Consider the following 23,684-nt stretch of genomic DNA (forward strand, 5'->3'; position numbering starts at 1 on the left):
GCTCCTTCAGTTGCTTCTCCATGTCATCCTTGAGTGCAGTGTCATGGGAACCAATAAGCCATACTTCCTTGAGTTTTTGTTTAGAGAGATTCTTTATCTCCATAAAGTTCAATGTAGACCCACTACAGCAGCGAGCTGTCAGCAGCTCAAGATTTTGCATTGCTTCTGATCCAAAGGATATATTTAACTTTGAGCTGCAAGTAATCTCGAGGATCTTGAGGTTTAAATAACAGCGCTGCTGTATTCCATTCACAAACAATATTATATTTAGAAGAAAATTTGCGACTAATAAGAACAATAAAGCCATCTAAAGAACATTACAAAAGGAGCAAAGAGAAAAATCAGGATTCAGTTGGTATTATCGTTACACAAAATTACAAAACGATTACAACACCAACGTAAAAGTCAAATCCATAAACATGCACAGAAACAAGAGAGCATTCTTTATGAAGATACATAAGCTCAAGCTCAACGTTTCAGAGTACAGAGTAAATGAACTGAACTGAATATGTCTTCTCCTAGCGATGTTACACATAGGATAAGTGCCAATTATCTTGACACCTTGAAGGAAGCAGATGTTTCAGTTTCCACTGGCATGAAGGATGTATTGCAGTACTGGATCAATTGGCAGGGAAAACAAAGAAAAATAAGTGAACAGAGTTCCGTAGATGCCTGGGACGACACATTGATCACTGTGAGCTCAGCGTCCTTCCAGTTCCTCCAGCTTCAAAGGAGGATTCCTTGGATGCTCCTCTAGTTGCTTCTCAATGTCATCCTTGAGTGCAGTGCCATGGGAACTGATAAGCCGGACTTCCTTGAGTTTTTGTTTAGAGAGATTCTTTATCTCCATAAATTTCAATGTTGACCCACTACAGCAGCGAGCTGTCAGCAGCTCAAGATTTTGTATTGCTTCTGATCCAAAGGATATATTTAACTTTGAGCTGCAAGTAATCTCGAGGATCTTGAAGTTTAAATAGCAGCGCTGCTGTATTCCATTCACCCAGACACAAAAATCAAGCTTGCCATCAGCATCTTGAAGAGGCTTGACACAAAGAAGTAGAATACATAATTCTTTTATTTCCCCAAGAACATTAATTACTTCAACTTCTTCTGACATGGTTATCTCCAGTTCCAACTTTGTGAGTTTCGGAAGATCTTTGATCCATGATGGCACTTGTTTTACAAGACCTCGTAGCTTAAGGCTCTGAAGGTTCCCTAGAGGTTTCCCCTGAGTCTTCTGCTGAGGCTTCTCCAGACCCTTCCCCTGGGGCTGCTGCTGAATTTTCTCTAGAGGCTTCTCCAGATGCAAGGAAATGTCATCCAAACATTCTTCATTGCCCTTGCTGAGCCACACTAACAAGGATTCCAGACGGACACGACATGCAATGGCAGCACAGAACTCCGTGCAGTTTTTCTTGTTGACACCGAACACTCCAAGCTTGCGCAATTGGGTAATCTTCTTGAGCTCTTTGAGGGAGTCTTTGCCCCCTGCAAGACCAGCATTAACAACACCAAGCGTGTGCAAAGCAGTCAGCTTGTCAATACCTACTGGCACCTCAACACCAACTAATTTATGAGATCTGCATGGTGTTGATGGTTCCCCTGCTGGGAAAGTTGTGCCAGCACGAATGTACTGCAGTTTCTTTAACTTGGTGATAGATGCTGGCAAGGTAACTATGGAGGTATGCCTGACATCCAGAGTCTCAAGCTGCCGTAACTCACCCAATGAACTCGGCAGATGGCAGATCCCACTGCTTCCTCGCAGAGATAGAAACTTGAGACGAGGAAGAAGCTTCACCATTAGCTTGAGGTCTTTATCTGTCACACCTGTTGCATTCTCCAGATCGAGCACTCGAAGCACCTCCATACTTTTAGAGATGAAGAATGATTCCCACTCCCCAAACACTGTTAATGACCGTAGACGTGAAAAATCAATGCTTTCAAACACAATCCTGTCTCTGTCCCAGCTGCTCTCTATTACAAGGTGGCGTCCTGTGCGCCGGGTGGTTGGAAGGCAACGCCCCTTCAGTGCAAAGACCTCCAGTGCAAATATAATATTCTCTTCGTCTGGACGTGAGATAATGTATTCGTGGAAGAAAGCACTGACTTGGCATCGGATCATTCTCATGTGTGTGATGGCTTTGCACATTGGTGGCTGGATCATGCTCAGGTTGACGAGCATTGAGAAGAGGATCTCCCCTTTCTCCTCTGCAGTAGTGTCTTTAGTGTCCCTGAAGTAGCCCTCAGCAACCCATCGCATCACCAAACGCCTCCGCCGAATGATTTGGGACCCAGGGAATATTACATGGCCTTAGGAAATCTGGGCATGTACGGAAGTAGGAATGCATCCAACCAAACAGATCTCTCAGACCATGAAACTCAGGGTTGCTCTCTAGCTCGTGCATAAATCTGCGATTAAGCGTTCTAGTGCTCTCCATAAATGTGACTGTCTTGGGTGCCAAAAGCTTGGCTACAGCAACTATTACTTTAGGAAGTCTACCACACTTCACAATAAGTTGTTCTAGCTCTTTGTCATCTGAATTCTTTAGAGGTGATGCCAGGTTTTTATTTTGTACCTATTGTAAAGAAATTTGAATGATCTTAGTCATTTTGGTAAACACAAAATACATTAGGTATTATTTATGTCATATAAAATGAATTTTCATGATGAATTGCGCTTGATACATTAGAAAGGCCAATGGAACACGAAACAAAAATAAAATGGTCAAGTGAGGAAACATAGAATTATCTAAAGACTATAAAAAAAGGGCGTACCCAGTGCAGAGAGCTCTCGCTCTGTGCGGGGTCTGGGGAAGGGTGTCAGTGGCAAGCCTTACCCTCGCCTGTGCAATGCGAGGAGACCGCGACTCGAACCCGGGACCTTCCGGTCACAGGCGGTAAGACTCTACCGCTTGCACCAGGCCAGAATCCTAAAAAATATTATATGCATGACACGGCCAACATAAATGTTTTGTAGCTATGTGATCAATCATAGTAAAAATAATTTGGCCCCACATATACATGTGTACCATTGGGTAGATTATTAGTAAAATAATTTGGCCACACAGGATGATGACACACCTATTTGTTTCTCAAAATTATTTGAATAAGTGCACTGGATTATAAATGCTTGATTAATTGAGAAGCACATGTCAATATCCCATGCAGGAGCATGGTTAAGAGTATACATAATCCTTTACATCATGATGTCCTTCCTAAAAACCATACATGAATTCCATGTTAAGGAAAACAAAGCTTTGTAAAGTAAAGTAACAACTTGTGAAATGGAGAACTAATCTTAACACTTTGGAGAACAGATACATGGTTCACCTCCTAAATGTCTGTCTGAGCTCTGTATTGTGTTGTGAAATCAATGAACAGAACAGTTTGTGTTCCACTACCAACTAGTAGTATGGTGTACAGTAAAAGGTGCTCTCCAGATTAGTAGTTCCAAATAACAATCTATTTGTTAGACATTATTGTTGGAAAGAAATTGATGCAGAAAATTGAAACACAAGTAGCAGATTTCAGACAAACTTATGAGATTTATGGTGCAAAAGCATATCATCCCTTGGCAGACAATAAACCTAAGAAAAAGATAGAGCACCCTGTTTTGATTTACTCTCCTACACGCTATACTTCTGGGCAAACTAATTGCAGTTTCATACTTCCACTAGATAGATTGCTTGGAACTGCTGGGTGAAACATGTTTGGAATTGTTGGCAATATGATAGAAAAAACCATCTGCATTCCTCAGCATTGCGTGGACTAAGTTTAATTTTTTTACTATTTTTGCAAACAACATTCAAACTCCTGTAAAATGGCAAACCATCTATCTAGGATGCAGCCGTGAATAAAAGATTATTGAGTATCGACCAACAAGATATGGATGAGATTGTAATCACTCCTTATTTCTTAATGTCCGTAACTGTGGGTGAATGAGAAACAACTGGCAGTTGCGAATGAGATGCTATGTTTGTGGTAAGACTCATGCAGGACAATAGATTCAAGTATCTAGAAAACATGAATGTTTCTTATGATTAAGAATACCTCTTTTCTGAAGAGATCCAAGGATGCTTGAGCTTCTAGGCCCTTCACGTTAAACACAACCTCTTCATTGTCTGCACAATATGTAGCAATGCTTTCTTCGGTTGTGATGACAACGATAACACTCTTGGAATGTCTAGATAACAGGGAAGGTTGTATTAAATCCCATTCTTCTGTATACTGTACATCATCAATAACAACAAGACACGGATGTTCTTTTAGAAGCCTATGGCATTCCTGAATAGGGTCTTCTATTCCCAAGGTTTCAATAGGTTCTGAATGAAAATCCAAAAGTAAGCTCCGAGAGAAGTCCCTCAGATTGAATGGATGGGATACCAGAACCCAACCATACTTGTTAAATATTGGGTCCTTTTGAAGCATTCTTTCATAATACAAATTTCTGACTAGAACTGATTTCCCAACACCTGCTACCCCCCACACAGACATCACTTGCCAATCATTGAAACGTGCTGTGGTCTGATAGTTACGAAGTTCATTCATTTGTGACTCACGTCCAAAAAGGCTAAACTGGTCAAACCAGCTAATTGCTACATCCTTTCTTGAGGTCGGAATCCTGTGATAGGAAGTAAGACCTCCCCCGTGATTCACTTCATCCTCCATTAATATCTCATTGTTGCTTGACATTACTCTTCCAGTCTCCTTGCCCTGAGGACCCTGAAAATACGAAGCAGTTAAGGAGAGAAAGGAGGAATCCAAGAGTTACTAGGAGAGATTTGGAGTTTTGGACTGAACAACTAAAAATTATAATATAATTCCTAACCCAGTTCTCGTATTTTCTAGAGATTAGATCTATCTTTGATAGATTGAAGTGTTTCTTGAATTTCATGCAATAGACTGTGAAAATATATTAAGTACAAAGAATCTATAAACTAGTCACTTGTCAAGTAGATAGCAGTCTTTAATTTTCTTTACAGGCAACTATTTTAAATTTTTTAACTTGTGACATACATTGAGTAAATATGTGACACCTATCGAAAATTTACTTCATATGAATTTATTTTGACATTAGAAAACATAATGACCAATACCGTGCATCAGAGAGACAGAGACTAATGTCCAAAAAAAAGCTACATATAACAGAAATATGTTTTTTTCATAAAAGTGAATTCACTCTGTTCCTGTCTCACCTCCTTGAAGAACACACATACAGGGTGCTCAGCTGAGTACTGTTTAAGCTCCAACACTTGGTACGAGTGTCCAATACACAAGCTTGCGATTTCTCGTTTCTCTGTTGCCACGATAATCCAGTTGCCCTTCTGCCTATTGGGTAGGCATTCCCCTAAGTGTGAGATGAGTTAGGTCAATAACAAAATAATCTAGCTGTACACTCAACAACTTTGTCACGCAAAGTGAGCCTCTTAGTCAAGGGATCTGCACCTAACCCAATGTCTTAATAAAGAAGTCATATTGGAAAAAGAATAATTTGTTAAAGTTGGAATGTGGGGCAACTGATTGCACATGTTGTCACATGGGGCCAAAATGACTACTTAAGAACAATACAGTTGGTATGCCTCCGGAAGGAAAAAAACAACACAACAATGTTTTTTTTTCTACAAGAGAAACCTAACCGGGAATGGTTGATTAGACACAATTTTTATTAAGCAAAGTGAAAGCATCATACTATGAATTAGTTGCAATCAACTAGCAGCGAAGGAGGTAGCAAACACCCTGCTTGCACCATTGATGATGACTTCGTTTTGCATATCTTTTGATAAACTAACTTTTCTTCTGCGGTACTGTACTCATCCTACTGACTAATAACTACAACGTATAGTTACCGAAACAGGTTTGTACATTGTTTTGCACAGGTAAGATTTCGAAAATTACCAACTGAATGGCATATGGAGCAGTAGCATCAGGTGAATCCTCTGTACTGATATGCACAGCTGTATTTGCTCTCCAGCAAGGGTATTTTCTTCGGAGAAAAACTCTAGACACACTATAGTTTGTTAATCTAAGCGATGTATTTGTCCGAAACATGATCCAGGTTTTACACCCTTTGGTGAAACACAGCTCCCCTCACCCATTTATCCATTACTCTGTTAGCTTGATACTAATTAACAAGGCTACTAATGTTCAATTTCAAAATAATTCAAGTACGCACACTACACTGAAGTAACTACGGAACTAAACCAAACGGATGGGGAACAACCAAATAATGCCCTATCTGCATGTACAGGTCTGCATCTACAGCCAATGATCCGGGACAGCATGGACCAGAACTCTACACTGCTGAACTGCGAGCCGCCAATCAGGATTTGGAATCAACTACTCCAGCAGTCAGCCAAACAAGAGAAACACAGTGCATTTCCATACCCCGTACCTTGCGCAGGAAGGAAGGATGCAAACGAGGAGCGACAGTGGCAGCGCCCGGGGAGGATAAGAGCCAGAAGCCCTTTGGATCAAGCCGCCACGTGATTCATCACACCGGCTGCTATCACAGCTTGCTTCTCCTCTTCGGGTTTCGGGGCCAGTCGACTCGAGCGGCAGTGCCTAGGCTGGCTTGCTGTGGCCGACGGTGGGGCGGGGCACCTTGTGGAGTGGAGCGGTGGCGACCGGCGAGGGTGATCTGGTGGGGTCGAGTGATTGGTGCTACGGGCGGACAACCGGGACCGGGAGGGAGAGCGGGGATGCGGGCGCCGGCGGTGCCATGGATTTTGGGGCCGGTGGGTGGTACGACTGTAGGACCGTATGTAGGGCCGGCGGCGTGATGAACAGAAAAGACAGGAGACCATTGACCAACGCATGGTATTACAGCACCGGCCTTGAACTCGTGGGTCATTGTGATCTCTAAACTTTTAAAATAATATTTCTAGCTAAACTTGATCGATGATATCGTTTTGGTTCATCTACCTACTAATCTATCTACCCTACTAAAGCATCATCTTTTTCTATGTTTAAGTTTACTTAAAAAAAAAACTTCCTCCACTGAGATAGTCCCCTCCACACATCCTAGAAAATATAGTAGAAACTTAGATCTAACGAACAGCACCTGTTCGGCTCACTGTAAAAATAGCTGATGTTGATTTGTTATTTGAGAAAAAAATACTGATATTTTCGTTGAAATGGTACGGCCGATGAGTTCACGTGAACGTCTCACACTCCCGCGCCCAGGCCCCCGGGACTGCGTCCTGCAGGCACGGTTCGATCCCTAACTCCCTCATGTTGTTTTTTTACGTCTCTTTTTTGCTCGAACGAGTGCGGAACCTCATCCACCTCGCCGGCTCCTCCTTTCCCCCACGCCCAGCGATTAACGTTCAAACCGTAACCGCCCTCACCAGGGAGCCGCCACCGCCGGTGGGAGGGGACGCCGCCACTGGCACAAGGAGATGCGCGGGGCTGGCCGCACGCCACGCGCGGGTGCAGGGTCGCGCGAGGGAGGCCGAGCGCCGGGCCAGGTTCCAGCCGCCGAGAGCCAGCTGCCCGCAACCACGGCAAGCTCGATGAGTCCCGCCTCCACGAGATCGTCGCCGACACCGTGGACATCGAGCGTGAGTTCGTCTGCGACGCGGTCCCCGTCGCGCTGGTTAGAATGAACGGCTGGCTCATGAGCCAGTACATCGAGTTCGTCGCCGACCGCCTACTCATGGCGCTGGGGCACAAGAAGATGTACGACGTCGCCAACCCCTTCGACTGGATGGAACTCATCTCACTGCATGGCAAGACCAGCTTCTTTGAGAAACGCGTCGGGGAGTACCAAAAGGCATCTGTAATGTCCATCCTTAGCGGCGGCGCTGCTGCAAACCATATCTTCAGCATCGACGAGGACTTCTGAGTTGACATTTGTGATTGCACGCTTAATTTATTGCTCGAATAATCTCATAGTCATAACCTTATTGTGCTTTTTCTTGCATGCTAGATGTAGTAGAGGTAATTAGTGTTCTAGATGATGCAAGATGGTGTTTCAGTTGCTGTGTTATTAGGCCCTGTTCGTCTGGTAATAACATCTCAATACAACGGTTGTTCTTAAGTTGCTGCGCTCATGGTGTCTGACGCAATGCTTGTGACTGAATACACTTACCCGTACAGAGATTTTAGCTGTACATGAAACTATAAATTTTAGAAATTTCTGCAACTCTAGAATTTAGCACTTGATATTATGTCTAGAATATTGGGTCTTGCTTCCTCCATTGTTTCATCCATAAAGGAAATGTAGTACTGTTTCGCTTTGATCTTGCGAGTAATTAGTTCATTTTTTATGTCGTGTGTGCAGATTAGTTGACCCAGAAGATGTGGTGCAAAATTACTGGATATTGAGAGGCCCATTCATGACGTCCAGATTTGGGACACGGTTTGTCATGCTCCTCTCTTCTGTTCTTTTTTCTCCCCTTTTTGTGGTGTTGTTTACCCTCTGTGCAACACAATTTGCAGTTTGGAGCAACGGTAGCTGTAGGAATTTCAAAATGATTCAGAAACAAGGCAATTAAGTATTAGCCATTGGGATCCTTAATTACTTCATGCATCACATAGCTCCTTTTGTCGAATTTGATACAATATCTGTGCAGCAGGATTCACATATAGTTCTGAGCCTGTTAACTTCCCTTTTGTTCTATATTAGGATGCATCATGGTCTGACAAATTCTACATGTATTATCACTCACCTTTGCAAACTTTCCACTTGTCAGATTTCAAAAAAATGACATCGTGTCCAATTGTATGTTGCTTAGTAAGAATCCTGAAGATTTGCAGCATTATGGTTTTGTCTTTGTGCTAATTGTTTAGTGACCGTACTGCATGCAAATCTTGGACGATAATACAAAAAACACTGGTGTGATCACATACACAAATTCCCATCGCCGTTTCTCATGAATGCCTGAACTAATCTGTTACATACAACCTCTGTTCTGAACTGCTTATACCGATAGATGATGGATATCTTTTCATGGTTCTCATAACCACAAGTTGGGGTGAAATTTCACACAGAAACCTTGATTATTGGTGGCAGCCTGCTAAATTTTACGAGCCATGTTTCGGCTGCGCGGGTGCCTTCATTCGTCCCCAAGATTGCCAGTTATGTATTTTTGTGTCTCGGCATCTAAATCTGAATTTCTGAATGAGATAGCAGGTTTGGAACACTTCTTTGGTCTGAAATCCAACAACATAAAGGTTCTTTTTTCTGAACTGCTTCAATGTTTGCCATCTAACACCGTAGCTTTGTAATGCAACTATACTGCATTTCCTTTGAAAGTCCAACATGGCAATAAGTAGCTGTGAATTATTTAGATTAAGATTGGAGATGAGATGACATCGGCATGCCCTGATTTGCTCTCGGTCTTTTATATATATAAGTCCCAATATGCTGGGGAGTGAGTTGATTAAACTAATTTTGCACCTCAGGGCAGAGGACGAAGGAGGATATGCGAATGCAGACTCGGCAGCGGCTACCGGACTCCTCCGTGACGCACATCCTCCTATAGTTTTTTGATATGTGTGAAGGTTAGCTTAGGTTTGCCCTGCGAGGTGCCGGAGTGGGATATATCTAAATCTGGTGCTACAGATTTGATTTGGAGCAATTGAACCAAGCAATTCAGATGAGTTTTTTCTGTTGCCTGATTGTAAGACTGCTGGCTGATCGCAAACATCCATGGGCAAAAGTGACAGATAATCATTTGACACAACAATGGTCCTAGCCATTTGGTCCTTATGGCAATATTGTAACTGTAGATAAAATTCTTGTTTCGGCTTGCATTAAGCATAAAACATGATATTAGGATTCAAGATATGGAAAGTGGCAGATTACTCATCCATTATGTGGACAAATACATGCTGCATCGGATCCTAATTGTATCAATATTGAATTTTTTGTGCTGTTTTTGGAAAAGTTTTAGGAACTAAATTGAGAATATATTGTTATTTACATGGCATGCTGCTTTCTTCTAAGATGTCAATATGGTTTGTCATCATAGCGTTAGCACAGACAATTTACTAGTAAACTTCTAACGTGATCACATTCAGTCTCTAAACTGCTAGTGGTGTCATTACAGACCCTAAACTTGGTTTTGAATCTCATTGGAGTCCAATGAGGCCTGACACACTATACGTTGATGTGGCATGCTGACTTTTTCAAAAAACAATTCATAACATTTTTATATGAACTCCGACGAAGACAAACTTTATATAATTATAGCTCTCGACGAGATCTACAACTTTGTAGCTAAAACGTTTTTGAATTAAAACTATTTAGGGTCCCAAAATATTGTTGTAAGTTTATAGATTTTGAAATTTGAAATTTGAAATTATTAAATAATCTCGAATGTTGATATGGTCTAAAACGTGAAAGTTATAGTTCTCAATACGATCTACAACTTTGTAGTTGAAAGGATTTTTTTAGAAGTCGTTTAGTGTCTCAAATATGTGTTCTAAGTTTTTTTTTTCAAAATCTATAAACTTAGAACATATATTTAGGACACTAGACGACTTTAAATGAAAACTTTTCAACCACAAAGTTGTAAATCATATTGAAAACTATAATTTTCATATAGACCATGTCAATATCTGAGATTGTTTGATAATTTTAAATTTCAATTTCAAAATCTGTGAAATTACAACAATATTTTGGGACCCTAAACAATTTCAATTCAAAAACATTTCAGCTACAAAGTTGTAGATCTCGTCGAGAGCTACAATTTTTATATAAAATTTGTCTTCACCCGAGTTCATATGAAAAGTTATAATTTTTTCTAGAAAAATCAGCATGCCACATCAGCGTATAGAGTGGGTTAGCCCCAGTTGGACTCGGATGAGATTCAGAACCAAGTTTAGGGTCTCTAATGACACCACTAGCTAAGTTTAGGGACCGACGATGATCACCTTAGAAGTTAATGGACTGGAACGACACCGTTGGCCAAGTTTAGGGATCCACATATATCACTTTGAAAGTTTAAGGACTAGAATGACATCGTCGGCCAAGCTTAAGGACCGACGGTGAATTTTACTCTTTCACCAGACAACATGGAGAGCAAGACTTGTAGTACTCTACTTGCACGATACTCATACTGTAGATCATTTTTCTGTTTTGGCTGTTTTTCCACCTTTTCAATTTCTTTATTAATATTTTGTATCTTCTCTGCAACCACTGATGGAGAGAGAGAGAGAGACTATTGGGTTCTAAGAGCATCTCCAAAAGTACCCAAAACACTCTCCCAATCCGAGATTTGCTGGCACGCTCAGAGGCCACGCGAAGGTGATCCTGTGTCGGGCGATGGCCGGGGAGGTGGTGTGTAATGGCAGCACGCGCGATCTCACGCAAAATAAAACCTGCCGTCGCAGTGGAAGTTTTGTGTGGGACCAAGTTTTTTTTATATTTTTAAGGAGTGATTTTTTGTAAACTGTTGGAGAAACTATTCTTTAGTGGTTGGTGCTCCCAAATTTTTTTGGTGACTTAGAAAACTTAATGGTTTGGGAATAAATTTGGTACTCTTGGAGATGCTCTTAAGTTACCAGCAAAGCCAGCCTAACCTTACCGGCTTCTGTGAGGCTTAGAGCAAGGAATTTCTCACTAGCACAAACCTTTAAGGAAAGCTGGGCTACCAACTATTTTTTTTTTCAAGGTTTTGTGTCATCTCGATGTAATATTTTTAAAAACAATAATGAAATTCTTCTTTATCAAAAAAATAAGACAAGATGAGGTGGAAGGGCTAGGATCAAGCTTTGTCGTCTCCAAGCATTTGTAACATGTCTACATTGTTGATTTTATTTAATTGTGAAGTAACATGTTATGTGGTGGTATGAAACCGTGTTTTCCAAGAATTGATTTCAAACCTCTTTTTGTCGACTTATATTGTTTTCTAGTTTTTCGAGTGCTCATCGAGCGGTCATGCAGTCAGCTTCAATTTAGACAAGGCGATGTCGTCTTATATTGTTTTTACTTTTTTCCACTATCGAGTGATCATTGAGCGGCCATGCGGCCAGCTCCAATTCAGACAGCTGTTCACAGCCAGCTCAAATGTCTAGAATCTAGTTCGAGGACAAGGCACATAGTTTTCTTGGCCAGGTTTTCGCTGGTTCAAAGATGCATAATGCGTGGCGGGAAAAAAACTCTACTTACTATAACACTAGAGATCGATACCCTCTTTAACCACACAAAAAATCAAAAGAAAGATGAAGACCACATCCACCACTCAAATAAAATTATGTCCACTCAAATAAAATTATGTTATACATTTATTGTCACGCCATAAGTATTTTCTCGCAACAAACACTAATAAAACTAATAGTGTCTACGTCACAATAGTTATTATCTCTGTCGTGTTCTGCACACATAATGGTCTTAACTGTAGTTCACTCCCATGATGGCTATTCCTTGGTGACAACCGATCGCAATCCTACACACAGTTAATATATGCTTCATTAGATGAACATTATGCTAGCCAAATATTCATGATAAATTGGAGTATACGACGGTATTACAAGTTCCAAACAATCTTAGAACCAATTAAAAGTTAAACAACTAACAAACATACTGTGTATGTAGACTATTAATGCTCTAGTCTTGGCATGTATCGCACAAATGTTCTAGTATGGTGAGATGAATAGTGGTCATTTGGTTGTCTAAATAGGTACTGGCTGGTTTATGATCGATGTCGTTACAAATGTACCGTATTCAAAAATTAATACTTTTATATGAAGTTAGGATGACACTATAAGAGGAATGCTATACATATGCAGGGTTAGCCTCAGAGCAAACTTTAGATGTATGGTGTTGCACAAAATTAGATTAACAGGCTAAGGCTGTGTTGGCAACCGTTTTGCAATGGCTATCTCAACCTCTTTTTAGAACCTAAACTTTTGGTACAAATAGTTCATTCTTCTTGGATAGTTTCTAGCTAAAAACAAGTCAATTTAATATTCGAATATTATTTTTTTATTTCCTTAGAAAGAAAAATAAGTCAGATGCTTTAACACAAAGAATGCTATATGCATACAAATGCATCCAACATGGAATTAAAATTCCTAGGAAGGTCAGTGCTACTATAGAGTCTAGGACTTTAACTGGGCGCACATATGATTTCAAATTAGAATCTTCGCCAAATTTGTCTAATAAAAAGGAGTACAAACATACAACTTTGCAAAAAAATTGACAATTTTTCTTGTTTATTAGTTCAGTGGCCGGTTTTAACTGAAGGAGTGTTGTGGGTTAGAACATTATCATTTCATGGTTCCTTCGAAAATATGATTGAAAGTTTTAGTTTATAGATACTGAAAGGATCTAACAATGCCTAGAGGGGGGGTGAATAGGCGTATCTAAAAATTGACTGCAAATGCTAAGTTCAAATCTGTCAGCCACTGTCGGAAGTCCCGACGTTTGGGTCGGAACTCCCGACGTTGTCAGAAGTTCCGGCGCAAACGTCAGCAGTTCCGACGCCTACGTGAACTACAAAAGCAGTGCCAAATTTAACTTTGCGGATAAATAAACTTACAACCTCACTTCCTAGTGGTTTGGTGAAGATGTTGGGTCACTCCCTTGACGCCGTAAAGCCTCCAAACCGTAGATCGAGTCCAAACCCTAAAATGGAGATTTTGAAGACAAAGAGACAAACACATACAAGTAATCTCAAGCAATCACAACAACAACAAGCACGCGGGACACAAGGATTTATCCCGAGGTTCGGCAACCCCACAAAGGAGCTCCTACGTCCTCGTTGTTGAGGTGACCACTGAGGTCGGAGTCTTTTCCACCTCCTTGCCTCTCTCAAAGCGACCACAAAGGTCACTTGAGCTTTCCACTAAGAAATCGAAGGGTGATACAAACTTCCCAAGGCTCTTCCACAAGATGGAAGCTCTTGGGCAACGCCTAGCCGGCTAGGGGCAAAGCCCCAAGAGTAATAGATGCAAACACAACCGGCTTGACGAAGAAATCAAGTGCTCAAGCTTTCCAAAGTGATGCTCTCACTTAATCCACTCTCCTTTTACTCAAAAACTAAGGGAATCGAAGATTGGAGCAAAGGGGGAAGGAGAGGGGTGCTTTGGTTGCTTGGGAGCTGTTCAGCACGAAGGGAGTCAACTGTGAAATGAGTCCGTAACGGTTAGAAGTGAAGAGAGGAGTATTTATACTCCAAGTGAAAATCCAACCGTTCAGATCTACGTCGGGAGTCCCGACGCAGATCCCGGGACTTCCGACGTTAGCATAAATACTGTTCCCAAAGGGTCAGAAGTCCACGGGTGAAAGTCAGTGTCGGAACTCCCGGCAAACGTCGGGACTTCCGACGGTCGGAACTCCCGACGATCGTCGGGACTTCCGACGTGCACAGTTAATCAAACAACCAGCACTGCTGAGGCCGGGACACCCGGCTTGGGACAGGTCAGTGTCGGAACTCCCGGCGAACGTCGGGACTTCCGACGGTCGGAACTCCCGGCGAACGTCGGGACTTCCGACGTGCACAGACAGCGAGCAGTCAGAAGCACAGGTGCCGGGACCCCTGGCTTAGGTCGGGACTTCCGACTGTCGGGAGTTCCGACTTACGTCGGGACTTCCGACACCGAAAGTCACAGAAAATTATTCTATGTGCTCGTGAAGTGCTAGAGTGACACATTTTTGATTTTATTTAAATGCTTGAGCACTCTATCTTCCTCAGACCAACTAAACTTGCATCCCTCTTTATAGTGCGACGGATCCTAAACTCAAAAGCAAAATTAAAACCTTTGGAGATCGTTTTGAATTCGTCCGCCTTTACAACTTCAAGAATTGAGGGATACCATTTCATCTTTATCAACTCTTTGAATCTTTCATGGGACTAATAGCTGCAACATATCTCATTAAGATCACATTAGTCCCTAATTTGGATGTCATCAATACACCAAAACCCACATAGGGGGCAAATGCACTTTCAATCTCCCCCTTTTTGGTAATTGATGACAACCAACTTAGGCTTTTATAGGAATGAAAGAATTTAAAGCTTTTTGAACCCCAAAATTTATGGAGAGCTCCCCCTTGATGTATGCATGAATTTGAATTTCAATTGGAATCATGTATACATGCTTTGCATACACCAAGACAAAAGCTCCCCCTAAATTTTGTAATCCATGGGGTGCAACAAGTGTGTGTGAACAAGTATATAGACGTGAAAAGAGATGCAATATGACATGTTATTTCACACAACAAGTAAATATGATGGCCAAGATTTCAAAGTAGAAACTTGAAGCAATACATGGCCATACAAAAACATCCATCATGACAAGTAGAGATAAGCACAAGCAAATAAGATAGATTAAAACATTACTTATCCTACAATCATCCATCACACACATATAAATAGATAGTTGTCCATCACACGGTTGCCACCACACGACAAAGTTCATACACGCTAAAGGTTTTAAAGTTCCCAAACATAAAGCCCAACAAACTTATTACAATAAATCAAAGCCTAACACTCCCCCTTTGTCAACAAGTGCCAAAAGGGGTAGGCCGCATGAGAAATCAACTACTCATCGTCGGAGTCATCATCTTCTCCTTGGTCACCTTCCTCACCATCGTCGTCGTCTTCATCATCTTCTTCCTCTTGATATTCCTCATCTTCTTCAGTTGCTTTCCCCTTGCCATGCGGGCGAGAAGAAGCATCATCTTCGTATGCCGCACAAGCCTCATCATATAAAGCCAACGGATCACGAGGAGGCACAAATGGCGGCGGAGGGGAAGACACAATGCCTGCTTGCTGTTCCAACCGATATAGCCTCTCTTGCATGTCGTTCTCACGCTGAGCACTAGCACAACACTGTCCAAACATGTAGGTCATGAGAAACTTGAACTTGTTGGGCTTCTTGCCGGAGAAGGACGAAGACAGGGGCTCATCGCTGGATGAGCGAGCAGCAGCAGCAGCAGTAGTGGTGGCAGCACCACGGCGAGAGCGAGAAGCCGATGGACCTTTCCCTTTAGCTTGGGCTGCCCCAGCTTGTTCTTTGAGTTCTCTAGCGGCAACGATAGAGGTCTTGTTGGATATCTTGAGGAGCTTATGCTGAGAGTCATAGGGAAAACGGATGCCGGATACTTGCTCTATGATATGCATGATGTACGGAGCATAGGGAAGATGCTTTACCGGATCCTCAGTAGCATCATGGATCTTGTTCCAAATGTATCGACTGATGGAGAACTTCTCAAACTCATCTCCAAATCTCTGAAGCACCTTCTGTGAATCATCACGAAGAAAGGTGGAGTCACCTACCTTCGGATACAATATCTGTCTCAGGATGTTGTTCAGAACATAATAATATGGCTTCAGAAATGTGGTCTGTCCATCAGCTCTGTGGCCCTCAAGATACATGTGTTGATATTCCTCCAAAGCAAGATCCTCATACTCAGTCAACTCATTGGCACTCCGGTCGCTGTGACCCAAACCTAGAAGGCGAGAGAAATTGACGAAGTCCACCTTATAGTGCTTGCCTTCAGTGGTCCAGTGAATAATGTCCACGGCACCGGTCTGGTCTCTCTCATGATGATAAGAAGCATAAAACTGACAAATCAGCTCGTTGTTCCAATTCTTCCTAAACTGTAGCAGGTAGTACAACCCCATTGATTTTATATCCCGAACCATCTGCTCCAGCTCGGGTTCCTTGTACTTGCCAAGAGAATATGCATCAATGTACTTCATCTGAAGGACCGGTGGCTCCTTCTTCTTCAAAAACTTCCGATAAAGAATGGAATCATAGAAATCATAATGGAAAGGGTGCCAACTTAATGGCACTCTCGTTGTCACACAAAAGTGGAATCTTGGTTAACTCACATCCAAAGTCCTTTAGAGTTTGCTTTATCCAAAGTAGTTGGGCACAGCAAGCGCCGGCCGCCACATACTCGGCTTCGGCGGTGGACAAAGCAACGGAATTTTGCTTCTTAGAGCTCCAAGACACCAAGGAACGACCAATAAATTGGCAAGTTCCGGTAGTACTCTTTCGGGTTACTTTGCAACCGGCATAATCCGAATCGGAATAGCCAAGTAACTCAAAAGTGGAGCCCTTAGGATACCACAAGCCAAGATTAGGAGTGTGCACTAAATACCGAAAAATTCTCTTAACGGCCATCAAATGACATTCTTTCGGATTAGCTTGAAATCTTGCACACATGCACACGCTAAGCATAATATCGGGCCTTGATGCACAAAGGTAAAGGAGTGATCCAATCATGGAGCGATATACCTTTTGATCGACGTCCTTTCCTCCTTGATCAAGATCAAGATGTCCATTGGTTGGCATGGGTGTCTTGATGGGCTTGGCCTTGTCCAAGTTAAACTTGTTCAACATGTCATTGGTGTACTTGGTTTGACTTATGAACGTGCCATCCTTGAGTTGCTTGATTTGAAATCCAAGAAAGAACTTCAACTCTCCCATCATGGACATCTCGAACCTATTTGTCATAATCCTACTAAATTCCTCACAAAAAGCCACATTAGTACTACCAAATATTATATCATCGACATATATTTGGCAAACAAAAATATCATTATTGACTTTGCGAGTAAACAAAGTAGCATCGGCCTTTCCTATCTCAAAACCTTGTTTGAGTAGGAAATCCTTTAAACAATCATACCAAGCTCTAGGGGCTTGTTTGAGCCCATAGAGCGCCTTGTCGAGCTTGTAGACGTGGTTTGGATACTTGGGGTCTTCAAATCCCGGTGGTTGCTCCACATACACCAACTCGGATAGGGGGCCATTGAGAAATGCACTCTTCACGTCCATTTGATATAACTTGAAATCATGATGGGCGGCATAGGCAAGTAGAATACGAATTGATTCTAGCCTAGCTACCGGTGCATAGGTCTCCCCAAAATCCAAGCCTTCAATTTGAGTGAATCCTTGAGCCACCAACCTTGCCTTGTTCCTTTTACCACGCCATGCTCATCTTGCTTGTTGCGGAAAACCCACTTGGTTCCAATCACATTTTGCTTGGGTCTTTCCACCAAGGACCAGACTTCATTCCGAGTGAAGTTATTTAACTCCTCTTGCATGGCTATCATCCAATCCGAATCATCAAGTGCCTCTTCCACCCTACGAGGTTCCAAAGGAGAAACAAACGAGTAATATTCACAAAAACTTGCTAAACGGGAACGTGTAGTTACCCCTCGTCGAATGCTCCCCAATATGTTATCAACAGGATGATCCCGTTGAATGGATTGATGCACTCTAGGATGCGGCACTTGAGTTGATCTTTGGATAGGGCCATCATCATCATCATCATCATGGTCATGATCGATTGGAAGATCATAATCATGAGCTTGTGGAGGGTTGACCTCACTATTTTCTTCATTGTTGACACCATCTTCATGAGAATGACCTTGTGCTTCTTTTGATCTCCCATCTTGACTATCTCTTGTTGCGGAAGCTTCACCATGTTCATTTGATGAAACATGATGAATGGTTGGATCAAGATCATCACGCACAACATGGTCTTCATCTTCGTCTTCAATGGGCTTTACTTCACCAATAGCAAGCTTCTTGATTGCTTCATGTGGGGCTTCCTCATTACCTACATTCTCAACATTGACTTGCTCTTTTTGAGAGCCGTCGGTTTCATCAAAAGTCACATCTACCGCAATTTCAATCAAACCGGTGGTTTTATTGAAAACACGATATCCATGTTCGTTAGTACCATAACCAAGCATGAAACCTTCATCAACCTTTGGTGCAAACTTAGAACTTTTGGATTTCTTGTTAAGTATGAAACATTTGGATCCAAAAACTCTAAAGTAGTGCACCTTAGGCTTTTTACCGTTTAGAAGTTCGTAGGCGGTCTTTTCTCTTATCTTGTGAAGATATAAGCGGTTGATGGCATGACATGCCGTGTTGACCGCTTCCGCCCAATAGTTGGTTGGAGTCTTGTATTCATCCAACATTGCTCTTGCGGCTTCTATGAGCGTTCGGTTCTTCCTCTCCACAACACCATTTTGTTGTGGAGTGTATGGAACCGAAAACTCATGCTTGATTCCTTCTTCATCAAGAAACTCTTCAATGTTGGTGTTCTTGAACTCCGTCCCGTTGTCACTTCTAACTCTCTTGATTTTGACATCAAACTCATTTTGGGCTCTTTTAGCAAACTTCTTGAAGATTCCTTGGACTTCACTCTTTTCACGCAAAAAGAATACCCAAGTGAAACGAGAATAATCATCAACAATTACAAAGCCATATTTGTTACCACCAATGCTTATATAAGCGACGGGTCCAAATATGTCCATGTGAAGCAACTCCAATGGCCTTTCGGTTGTCACAACATTCTTGACGGGATGTTTAGCTCCAACTTGTTTTCCCGCTTGGCATGCGCTACAAACCCTATCTTTCTCAAAAGAAACATTTGTTAGTCCAAGGATGTGTTCGCCTTTTTGAAGTTTGGCCAAGTTCCTCATCCCAACATGGGCAAGTCGGCGATGCCATAACCAACCCATGCTAGATTTTGCTATTAAACAAGTCTCGGGATTTACTCTATTTGATGTGAAATCAACTAGATAGAGTTTCCCCTTTAAATGACCCGTAAATGCAATAGAGGAATCCTCCCTTCTATAGACTTCCACACCCTTATCCGTAAAGAGACAATTGTAACCCATCTTACAAAGTTGTGAAACGGACAACAAATTGTATCTCAACGAATTCACAAGTAAGACATTTGAAATGGAATTATCATTTGATATTGCAATTTTACCCAAACCGAGTACTTCACCTTTTCCATTGTCACCAAACACAATATTTCCACTTTGATCATGACTTGGTTGGAATGATGTGAACATGTCCTTCTCTCCGGTCATATGATTGGTGCATCCACTATCCAACACCCAACTTGTTCCACCGAAGGAATATTCCTACAAAAACAAATTATGCTTTTGTTTTAGGTACCCAAAAAGATTTGGGTCCTAAGGGGTTAGTCACATAAAACTTAGGCACCCAAACACTCCTCATTATTTCCTTTCTCTTTTGGGCACCAACATACTTAACCACAATCTTGCCATCCTTGCCCCAACAACACATATAGTCACTAGCATAGCACCGTGGAAGTGGTGCTTGTGGCTTGAGGACATCGGATTGCTTTGTCTTGATTGTCTTGATATTTGTAGGTTGAATCTTTGGAATGTATACCTTGTTGTTGGCCTTGCATATAAGCTCATCAAGAGCAACACCCTTGTTGAACTTCACACAAGGCACACCATTTATCATATTCCTTCCATTGGCCTTTCCATCATACCTATTGTAGCCAATGCCTTCCTTGATTGATGGGTGCCTTGATGACTTGTATATAGTCTTGTTTGATTGCTCTTGACACTTACACCCATTTTTCAATATCATCTCCAACCTATGAATCTCCTTGTTTTTCTTCTCTAACTCAACAAGGTTAGTTGCATATGCATTTACATTAATTTTATGGCATCTTTTACAACCATCACTAGTGGAGACATTAGAGACTTCGGTTGCCTTAGGAGAAGTTGAAGTGCTAGCCCAAAGAGTACTATAGTTTAGCTCAAGATTTTGATATTTTTCTTTCAAGCTTGTGAGGCTTTCTTGAGCTATACTCTTTTCATTCTTAAAGCTAGCTATTTGATCATTAACCGAGGAATGTTCTTTAGTCAATTTCCCAATTGAGTCATTTGCTAAAGACAATTCAACGGTTAACTTCTCAACCTTCATCTTTTCCTCGGCGATAGATGCTTCAAGTGCAAGGTTTTTCTCTCTCTCTTGAGTAATTATATCTCCTTGCAACTCTAAGCATCTATCCCTCTTCTCTAATTTCTTCATTAGCATTTTTATTTTAGTGAATGCCTTTTTACTAAATTTCTTTATCATGGTTGCTTCAATTTCTTCTATGTTATCATCACAACTATCATACTCATCACTAGAGGAAACGGGTGTATTATGTACCTTCTCCCCTTTTGCCATGAGACAAGTTGGAGTGTAGTAGTCGTTGTCGATGAGGTTGGAGAAGAGCCTCGGTGATGAAGATAGGTTGGCGAAGAGCTTTGGTGGTGAAGTTGAGTAGGGGAAGATCATGGTCGGTGAAGAAGAGTGGTGGATGGCGATGTTTGCGGCTCCCTTCTTCTTCTTCTCATCATCACTTGAGTTGCTATCACTTGACTCCCATTCTTCCCCAAGATGAGCTTCACCTCTCTTCTTGCCTTTGTTCTTCTTATCTTCATCCTTGTCATGCTTGTGCTTCTTTTTCTCATTAGGACAATCGGCTATGAAGTGACCAACTTGACCACATCCATAACAAAATCTCTTTTTGAACCTTCTCTTACCATCACCATAGGTCTTGCGGTTGCTAGTCTTCTTCATAAACTTTCTAAGATTTCTAATCACAAATGTAACCTCCGCATCGGAATCTTCTTCTCCACTTGAGGATTCATCCTTCACTTTCTTCTTCTTTTCTTGACTTGAACCTTCATGTTGTTGAGTTGCTTTAAGGGCGGCACTTTTGTTGAATCCCATTGCATTAGGATTTTGATTGTGAGCATTGATTGCATCTTCATCTAGACACTCATGATGCTTGAGCTTTGAAAGAACTTCTTGAGGTGTCATCTCATCATAACCGGGCCTTTCCATGATCACGGATGCTAGCATGTTGTTCTTGGCTCTATAGGTTCTCAACATCTTTCTAGCAACTTTGTTGTCATCCCATTCGTTGCTACCAAGAGCTCTTATGCGGTTGACCAATGCCATGAGCCTATCAAACATGGATTGTGTTGTTTCATTTTGCAAGAATACAAATCTTTCCAATTCACCATGAAGTAACTCTATGTTGCCTTTTCTCACACTTTTATCTCCTTCAAATGATACTTTCAAAGTATCCCAAATTTGCTTTGCACTTTCCATTCCATTCACTTTTCTAAACTCATCCGGAGCTAGGCTTGACACAAGCAATGCTACGGCTTGTGCATTTTGATGGAGGTTGTGCACTTCTTCCGGAGTTATCTCTCTATCTTCATCGGTAGGAATCATCACACCAATATCCACAACTTCCTAAAGTCTTGCGGCTATTAGATGCATCTTCATCTTGTAAGACCAATCGGTGTATCTTGTTCCATCAAAGTGAGGTGGCTTACCAATATTGACGGACGGAGTATGTAGTGTTGAACCTTTCATGATTTGTCCATAGTCAAAACTCATGTGTGAATATATTCCTTTTCCATGAGCATGCTCACCGGCTCCAACATCACTAGCGGCATCTTTGTTTGCTTCATTCTTGTCACTAACATCATTCTTGCCACTTATTGCATCATCAACCTTCTTGCTCAATTCGTCCTTCAACTTGCTCATCTCTTCTTGCATCTTTTTCATTTCATCTTGAAAGAGCTTGACTTGAGCACTCATCAACTCTTCAGCTATTTTCTTGGCCATTTCAACGGCAACGTCTTGCATCTTGTCGGTCTCCGACATTGTTTCTTCTCACGTGGTGAAACGCAAAGAGAAGACCTTTCTCTGATACCAATTGAAAGGATCTAACAATGCCTAGAGGGGGGTGAATAGGCGTATCTAAAAATTGACTGCAAATGCTAAGTTCAAATCTGTCAGCCACTGTCGGAAGTCCCGACGTTTGGGTCGGAACTCCCGACGTTGTCAGAAGTTCCGGCGCAAACGTCAGCAGTTCCGACGCCTACGTGAACTACAAAAGCAGTGCCAAATTTAACTTTGCGGATAAATAAACTTACAACCTCACTTCCTAGTGGTTTGGTGAAGATGTTGGGTCACTCCCTTGACGCCGTAAAGCCTCCAAACCGTAGATCGAGTCCAAACCCTAAAATGGAGATTTTGAAGACAAAGAGACAAACACATACAAGTAATCTCAAGCAATCACAACAACAACAAGCACGCGGGACACAAGGATTTATCCCGAGGTTCGGCAACCCCACAAAGGAGCTCCTACGTCCTCGTTGTTGAGGTGACCACTGAGGTCGGAGTCTTTTCCACCTCCTTGCCTCTCTCAAAGCGACCACAAAGGTCACTTGAGCTTTCCACTAAGAAATCGAAGGGTGATACAAACTTCCCAAGGCTCTTCCACAAGATGGAAGCTCTTGGGCAACGCCTAGCCGGCTAGGGGCAAAGCCCCAAGAGTAATAGATGCAAACACAACCGGCTTGACGAAGAAATCAAGTGCTCAAGCTTTCCAAAGTGATGCTCTCACTTAATCCACTCTCCTTTTACTCAAAAACTAAGGGAATCGAAGATTGGAGCAAAGGGGGAAGGAGAGGGGTGCTTTGGTTGCTTGGGAGCTGTTCAGCACGAAGGGAGTCAACTGTGAAATGAGTCCGTAACGGTTAGAAGTGAAGAGAGGAGTATTTATACTCCAAGTGAAAATCCAACCGTTCAGATCTACGTCGGGAGTCCCGACGTAGATCCCGGGACTTCCGACGTTAGCATAAATACTGTTCCCAAAGGGTCAGAAGTCCACGGGTGAAAGTCAGTGTCGGAACTCCCGGCAAACGTCGGGACTTCCGACGGTCGGAACTCCCGACGATCGTCGGGACTTCCGACGTGCACAGTTAATCAAACAACCAGCACTGCTGAGGCCGGGACACCCGGCTTGGGACAGGTCAGTGTCGGAACTCCCGGCGAACGTCGGGACTTCCGACGTGCACAGACAGCGAGCAGTCAGAAGCACAGGTGCCGGGACCCCTGGCTTAGGTCGGGACTTCCGACTGTCGGGAGTTCCG

General features: G+C 42.2%; 1 pseudogene; it reads right to left on the reverse strand.

The window, feature by feature from the left end:
* Nucleotides 1-265: 265 nt before the first annotated feature.
* LOC136486658 (disease resistance protein PIK6-NP-like) overlaps nucleotides 266-23,684 on the reverse strand; it is a 70,663-nt pseudogene continuing 47,244 nt past the window's right edge.

Source organism: Miscanthus floridulus, chromosome 10 (genome assembly GCF_019320115.1).
Source record: "Miscanthus floridulus cultivar M001 chromosome 10, ASM1932011v1, whole genome shotgun sequence".
Classification (NCBI taxonomy): domain Eukaryota; kingdom Viridiplantae; phylum Streptophyta; class Magnoliopsida; order Poales; family Poaceae; genus Miscanthus; species Miscanthus floridulus.